Source organism: Lonchura striata, chromosome 4, assembly GCF_050655825.1.
Source record: "Lonchura striata isolate lonStrDom1 chromosome 4, ASM5065582v1, whole genome shotgun sequence".
Taxonomy (NCBI): Eukaryota; Metazoa; Chordata; class Aves; order Passeriformes; family Estrildidae; genus Lonchura; species Lonchura striata.
In genome coordinates, this window is record NC_140706.1 from 39,437,950 (window position 1) to 39,446,917 (window position 8,968).

Here is an 8,968-nt window from a genome sequence, read left to right on the forward strand (position 1 = left end):
TGAACATTCATGGAGTTGCTGCATATAAGCTATGCATTTCCTTGTGTCTTGATTATTTCAGAAAGCCTGCTCAGAATTCTGCTACTCCCTTTCAATGAAAATTAGTGCACTGCCCTGCAGATTCCTGGATTCAGGGTTTTGAAGGAAATCTTCATCTGCCTTCCCATAGACAAATCTGGGAAGCTAGGAAATAGGAGATAATTCCACTGCTGAAAAGGCTGCTCAAGAGACTTACAGGTCTTTCTAACTTGCAGAATTTTATATATGTGTATATATATTAATATATATATAATGTAATGGACAGAATGCATAGAGGTAATGGAAAGTTCTCCAAGGGACAGGTATCTACACAGACAGCCTGCCTTTGAAGTAATGGCTCTTTTGGAAAATCTTTCTTCATGAACCTGAAAGAAATGCTTCTATATCCAAGATGAGTAAGGTCAATCTGCCAGGGCAAGTGCTCAACCCATGAAGCCCCCTTTACAACAATTCTGTCCAGAAGAAGGCAAAAGAAAATCAAAAGTCAATGAAGGTGAAAAACAATAAGAAGCTGGTAGAGCACTGAGGATAAAAATGTAGCTTTGGCAACAAAGTTACTGGTTTAATGCCAATGTTCTTTTTGACTATGGGTTAGAGAGAGAAACAACATTTGCAGCTCTTTCCCTTCCAGGCACCAGATTGCTAAGAGAGGCAACAAAGCTTGCAAATGCTTTGGTAAAGTTCCAGTGTGGTGAATGGATGAGGAAAATGTGTAATAGCTTCACTGAACACTGAAATTGGAGTTGAAATAATAGAATATCCTTTTTTTCCTTTCCTTTCCTTTTTTTTTTTTTTTCCCAAGATCAAACAGAAAAGTCAGTTCAAGGAAATACATGGTTTGGGTTGTAAGTGAACACCAGTTCTGAACTTTGTAAAAAAATGTAGCCTGTTCAGGTTTATAAAAGGTTTTAAAATATTTTTTTCTCATAATCTTGATAAAATTTGCTGTAAAATTCTATTGTGAGATTAGAAAATTACATACTGCCATTAAATGTTCAAAATTATTTGTTTCAGCTTTTTTTTTTCAAATAAAACATAACATTTTGATAAGACTATGAAATTAAACACTAAGAGACACCTAAAATTCTCTCCTTCCCTGTGGAAAAAAAAAAAAACCACGTTGGCTGAAAAAAGCCAAATTTTATGAATTACATGGCTCCAAATAAATGACATTTTTGGGGCTTTTGGCACTTTATAAATTACCACTGATAGAACTTCTCCGGTTCTTACACACCTTCATAACATCCTAGATGTTACATGTGACTTCACAGTAAATTATTGAAAACCTTTTATCTTCTTCCATAATTTTGTAAAGTCCCTTTAGAATAATTCCATAGAGAATGGGACTGGAGAATTAGAAAAGGCTATGGAATGTCTGCAACACTTTTTACCTTCTTTTCTTAAAGGAGGTAGTAACTCAAGTGAAAAACTGCATAACTGGAGGCACTGCAAAGGAAAAATTGTAGGGAAGCTTAGGAACATAACTTTTAGACCAGATTAATTTTAGAAACTGTAATAATATTTGTTGCTTTAAAAAGTAAGTTTGCAAATTGCCTAAGATCAATACGGCTTCAGAAAAATCAGAAGTCATATTATCTTCACTTTTTAAAAACATAAGATGAATATTGAGAAATTCATTACTCCTGTGCAACTGCTATTTCTCTTTTAAGTAATTAGCTCCTATCTTTGTACATTTTTCCACATTAGTTCTCACCACACACAGAGGTCACATTCTTTTGTGTGATTTTTCACAGAAACACCAAAGTACAGTATCGACTGTACTTATTCTCTGGTACTATGTGTATTAGAGTGTTTATTTGAGGAAGAATAAGCAGAGAGATGTGTGGGTGATAGCTTTGTTATTGTAGAAAGACTAAGCTTGAGAAATAAGCAGTAGTCACTATGGCAATGAACTTAAATCACCATGTACTAATGTAAGGTTTTCAAAATTTTCTTTTTCTTTTTTCGTTTTTTTTTTTTTTTTTTTTTAATTCAACATAACATACAAATAATGAAGGAACAAGTGAGTGTTGATTTACAGTTTGATTGTTCTAACTATACCAAGCTCAATGCACAGATCATGGGGTACTGGAAAATGAAGAAAAACTGAAACAGAAGGGGCAAGTAAACAAATGAGAGGAAGGAATGAGAAAGAATAAATGCATAATACTTTATCAGACTTCCTTGACAATACTACTGTTGCTATAAGCTTTAAACTAAAATTTTTCAGCAGATACTTAACAGCTGACTTCACTTTGCAGAAATTAAATGCACTTTTCTACTCATGGCTTAGTTTCAGGCATATGACTGAATGTCATAACTCATCCACTGAAAGCTAGGACAGCCTGTTTGGGCTGTTCATAGGACTACTGGTAAGCTTTCAGCTATTTAATAAAGTATTCAGTCAGAGGAAAGCCACTGACAGGATGTATACAAAATGTGTATGTTCTGTCTTAAAAGCTGAGCTATGGTAATAATGAATTTTTAGTGGAACAACAGTATCAATCACTAGTCAGTAAAATAAAGGTGATTATATGATTTTATCAATCTTCATATATGCATATGTACAAGTGTGTGTGGATGTAGACAGAGATTAGATAGAGATATAGACAGATATACACACACAATGTTATAGGAGAGTTTTTCTTGTTTTCTTTTACATTAACAACCATGAATGCATAAGCCTGTAATGCAATGCTGTATACAGATATTCTCTGATTGATTACACTGCCATTGTAAAAATTTCCAAAGATTGATTTTCAAACCATAACAATTCTTACTACTTACTCTTTTAGGAAACTGAATGCACTTCAGGTCCAAGGCTAGTTTACTGCATCTCATTTAAATTTGACCATACCTATTGGTAGCATTTATATTTGTTAAACAGTGAAAAAAATTGCAATATAAGATTCCTAAAAATGCAGCTTCCCAAGCTGTTATGCTTTCCTTTTGCATCTTTCAGGGCTGTACAATACTAGAAGAGACCACCTGGGATATCCATTCAAGTCCTCTGCCATAGCAGAGTTGTTCTTTGTTCTACATGTGAGCCTTCCTGTTGATTTTGTAGGAACAAATTTCTGTGGCTGTTATAAATTAAACAGTTTAGTCAAAAGCACTAGAGGTAATCAAAAGTAGCTATGAGATAACAAATTCCTTTTGTATTACCAACAATTTAATTTCTTTATGTCAGCTGAAAAGGGAAAAAAACCCTAGATTAAGCATTATAAACATTGTAGCTTGTTCCCACAAGTGATGCAAATATTCAGTTTTATAATACTGGAAGTTCTTCCTCAATTTTTTTAATGGAGAGATAGAACCAGACTATGCTGAATATGTATATATGTGTGGAATGAAATGTAGCAGACTGAAGAAAATATGAACTTTTCAGTCCATTGCTGAAATTCTGATGCTGACAAATGGGGATTTGTCATTGTTCCAAATGCAGCTCTTACAACATTTTGTAAGATCAAGCTCTCTAATAAAATCTAACATAGCAATTAGTAACCACATTGCCAGTGATCTGCTGGAAGGCATTTAGATGCCACAGTAATGCTATAATCAGCACTCAAAAAGAACAGCTATAAAGGATATATAATTTAGTTAAATTGAGGGAAGTGCATATTTTTATAGTATTACTTTCTGTTTAGACTTCAATGATTATAGAATCAGGACTGTCAGTTACTAAAGTAAATAAATGTAACCTGTCCTTCATCTCCTTTGTTTCCCTGGCTACTGTGTGTGCAGTGCGTCAATAAGGATGGTGACATCCATATGTCCAACCTACTGCCTTCTTCCCTCTTATCTCCTTTATTTGTGGACCCACAGGTGACACTTTCCTTTTTTTCCACTGACCTACTGTTTTCATTATACTGACAAGATGCCATTAGGTAACAAGGAAGCTGGTTGCTGAGCATGGTGAAAACAATCTGCTACAAGTCCATCAGCCCCATTTAGGGAAAATTGATTTCCCTGCTTATCAGTGCACAATTCAAGTGGCCAATACTTAGGCACTCAATTTTTAAAATTGAAAATAAATCATTGATCTGATGATGACCACCAGGAACTTTTCTGAATCAAAACCCACCAAATAAACATTTTGCATCAGTTATGATAGAATGACACAAGTTTTAAAAATCTGAGTAAAATACCATTGCTTTTGTTTTAAGGTTAGAATTCCTGTTTTTTGCTATGTGCCATAATGACTTAGTTTCATCACAAATCTTTTATTACCTAAAGGTATCCACACATCCACAGAGGCCTTTGAACTGAAAGCAACAAGAGGTTCATTGCAGGCTAAGTAACATGAATCCTTTATTGATGATGGTTTTGGGGCAAATAGTTCATGACTGATATGGGAAGTAGAAAACTGATGGGTGATCGAGGTTTTAAGAGAAGTTAAGATTTTGATCTAAAAATTAATATTTTTCTGTTTTTCCTAATAAGATTAAATTTAACATAAATTCCAATTGGTGACAGTACTCAAATTGTAAATCCAAAATCTTTAATTTTTAGATTCATGAATGTATTAGCAAACATTCAGATATTAAAGGTTAGGAAATCATGCTCTTAATAATATAACGTGAAAAAACCCCAAACCATCCCCCACCACTTCCAGGATTTTTTTTCCTGCTTTATGAGTTTTATGAAAGCTTGAATAACTCATAGGAAAGAGCAAAGCAGAATTTATGGAGATAATGTAACTGTCTTACTTGTCTCCTCATAAATAGATTGCATTTGTATTAGCTTCCCTCTCCTTAATTACATTTCATATTTGAAATTATTATTATTATTCTAAATTATTTCCTGTTTGAAATACAGATTTTTCAATCCAGTCTAGCATGTATCTCACTGAGGTGCCTAAATGCCTTTATACTGGAAGAAATTACATGAAAAAATTGTGTTTTTTAGACTGATTCATACCTAAGGAAATATCTGACAAGATTATTTTTCAGCATGCAACATAAGGTACAAAAGTGGCACAAGATCTGAAGACTATAGAAATTAAATCCCTCAGCACCTAAAAATCTCCTGTTAATCCTGTAGAAAAAGGAGATTTTTCTGTGCTGAGGGGCAACAATCCAAGGAAGTCTGAGTAGAGGCTACATGGAATGTATGCATGTTGCTGTTCTGTGAATGAAAACAAGTCTTTTTGTCCAGGGCTAAAATATTTTTCAAACATTTAGTTCGTTTACCTACTTTCACTCTTCCCCCTGTTGCTGCAAACCAGCCACTTTCCATTCCAACTAAATGTTACAGTAAATTTCAGTACTGCTCATTGTCTTTGCTGTTCAGAGTAATTGGTTATAACAGCATAGCAAAATTAAAAAATGCAGCACATGCAGCCTTGACTGTCATACCCCTAGGCTATCAGAGAGGGTTAAGGTGCAACATAAATCAGCTAAGGAGTGGAGTTCAGAAAATTTATGCCTCTGAGGCAACTTTTTTCTTGTTTCCACATGTTGACAGACCAAAAGAGCCCCAAGGAGAATGAGTCCAGAGCAATACATATTTGCCTGGCTAAGCCAGTGTATCTCAGAAAAGAAGCAGGCAGCCTTGATACAGATGCATAAGATTTTTGTATTCTCTTGCAGAGTGTCAGTAGCTCCAAACTCAGTTTTGCGTAAGACCAAGGAAAGTTCTCAGTAATAACTGCCAGGAAAATTCCAGGTTATCTTTAACTCCTAATGGAATTAAATATATTATTAAAAATAATATATTTTTACTTTCAATATTTTATTATTATATTTTATTAAACAGTATGTGCTTGTGGACTCATATGCAACTCCTGATACCTTGCTTTAAAAAAAAAAAAATGTTTTGGTCTCTAAGCATGTTTGACATCCCATCAATAAACATTTTTGCACACTTGGTTTCTTATTAGTGTTTCTGCCATTGTCATGGCTTAACGGAACAGCCAACTTAGTGGAAAAAGATGTCATAAGATTGTTTTCTTATACTAAGTTAATATACTGGTTTTGCAGACTGGGGGATGCTTTCTCAGCAGGGAAATAATTATTCTGAAAACAATGGATTTTTCTTAATGACATCTAAATCTTCAAAAGATACCCAGGGCTTCAAGCCAAACCATCCACAGCATGAGTTTGACCCTTTTGTCAGTGACTGTGTGGGTAATCATGCATTAAAAGATATCTTTATTCTACTAATAGGTGTGTAATGTGTAATTAGATATATCCAGAAGCTATTGGATATCTCCAGAGCACACAGGTAGTGTGGTGAAATAAACCCTTCATGCACAATTCCTATCTATGTGCTGGTGGACACAGCATTTCCCAGGGAGAAAGGTGCTCTGTTACCTGTTCTAGCAGTTGTGAAGCTTGGCATGGATTAGGGCTGTGTCATCACTTGCCTTTTTGACTCCATGAGCTGTCCTGTGTGCCAGATGATAAAATAAGTCAGAAATTATCATTCTAGGCAACATGCAACATGTAGCAAAGAGGGACTTCCAACAATTTCATCTCAGTTTTTGTAAGTGCAAATAAATGATGGAAATCTGTAATACAGCACTTAGCATTTTCCTGTCTAAGAGCTACTTTTGATTTCAGTCCAGCCTTAGCCATTTAGCTTTAGGATGCTTCAATGCCATTAACTGAAATGAGATAGGTTACATTAGGCAAAGAGATTGCAGCAGTTTTCAGGAAAAAACAGGCTAAAATTCCATTAACTTGCCAGAATTGAACTTCTTTGTTGAACTCTAACTCTTCAAAGCTTCCTCTTGATATGCTTTTATAAATGCAAAACTCTGGCTATGGTGTTTTAAATAATACTAATTCAGAGATTTAGATTTAGTTTATAAGTATTTTATTGGGAATATTTCCATTTATCAATCATATATTTTATAGCTTAATATGATTATTTAATATGACATTCAAGAGATGCTGCTGACTATGACTTCTATAAATTCCCTGAATCCAGCTGTTTTCATGACTGCCAAACTTCTGTTATTTTTTTACCTCTGAGTTTGTCTGCTCTAGCTGCTGGAATTTATGAACAGATGCAGGAATATGTTAAATCCTAAATTATGACAATCCAGTAATGTAAAAACATTTTTCTGTGTGAAATAAGTACTGCAACAATATTTGTTTACTCATATTGGGAAAGGTCAGGAATAACTTTGGAAACACTACTTAAGAAGACAGAAGAAATGACTTAGTGCTAAAAATAATTTTTCTAATGATTCTTATTTTGTAGAATACCTAGTGCATTGAACACATCTCTTTTTTCCTACTTTCCCCTTCTTAAATAATTCTAATAGATTAGAATAATTATTTTTTTCTTTGGAAAAAAAATTTAAATAATCTTTAATTATTCTAAAATTTTTCTTCAATTTCCTTATTCTACAAACTACTTCCTTCTTCACTCAACTCCTTTTTCAAAGAAATCTCAAGGGACTGTAACTATTAAAAACATAGCATATGCAAATCTCCTTTTATTTTAGACTGTATTTTGTATAAGATTTTTCTACAAGTAGGTAATTATTTTCTTAAAATGGTCTAAAATAATTTTTTTTATATTGATATGTCTCAAATGTACTGATTATTTTATTAAGATAAAAAAATGAGAGTGAAATAAATTGTTTTTCAGGGCCCTAAATTGCACAAAGAAATCTTATTTCATGTAAAAAATATGTCCCTGAGTACTTTGATTAAGAATGCCCAGGTAGGAATTGAAGCAGACCATTAATTTAGTTTAGTTTTATGTTATTTTAATCATGCCAAATTGCTAAAAATTACTATTACTATAAATAAATTCTGGATTATTTCTCATTCTTCCATGGTTGCTAAAGTCTATATTTCTCTGATGCAACCAGCACGCAGACAGAAGAATATAAAAGCATCCAAGTTTTTTTTAGTGTCTGAGAGCAAGCTGTTGCTTTTAAAGAAGTTTAGCCTCATAGTTTGTGGATGTCTGGAGTTCATGATTAACTATTTATCTAGTTAGCTTTGCAAAAATATTTTAACACAAGATGGTGTACATTTCTAAGTGTTAGAAAGCAGAAAAGCTGTTAATATACATCTGTACAAAACTGTTAGCTGGACTGTACTGATTACTGATTTTATTTCAGTGAGCATTTTGATGTGTCATCTCTAAAAGCTGTTGGTGTTTTGATGTGTGGCTAGAGAAAATGAGAATTTTTCAAGACTATGGAGTCATATGCCTTACTCTGCAGTAATTTTATCAAAGAGAATTCACCTTTTAGACCTGGTCTGAGAAAGTTTGTCGGAAATCATCTGGAATAGTCTAGGCAAGTGTTTATGGCCACAGTGCCATAGAAATAGTAATCTCCATACAGAGAAGGACTTTCTGAGCTGCAGTTGTGTCAGTTATTTCTGTTCTTTAGTCCTACAGCAGAGATTAAGATACCTCCATCTGTATTTCTTCAAAGTCTTATTCCAGATCTGGAATTGATTGTCATCTATTGAAACAGATTCCTGTCATCATGTGCCCCTAGAAAGTCCCCTCTGTGGTTCTTATCATTATAGTATAAAGTGCAGTAGAAAAACAATGCATATACAATAGAACAACAAATCATAATGTTATCGATAGAAATTGAGCAATAAGAACTTTCTGAGGGTTACAAAGTACCCTACAGACACAGCTAGTAGCAATCAACATAATTTATCAGGCAGAAAAGTTCTTTTTTACCCTTCCTGTCTTTTTTCCTGTTGTAGATTTTTCCAAGTTGAGTGTCAGTGTAACATTTGGAAGCATTTTTCTCTTTGTATTACTTTAAATGACTGACAGGTATTGCTAGATCCTGGCTAGGGAGGGTTTATTTAAGCTGGGGGGAGGTTGGTTTGTTTGCTTGCTTGGCTTGTTTTATTTTTTTTTAATTTATTTTTTATATGTTCATAATTTTACATCAAGGATGCCTCTAAAAGACCTGATTGTGTACCCATGGGATTATGGT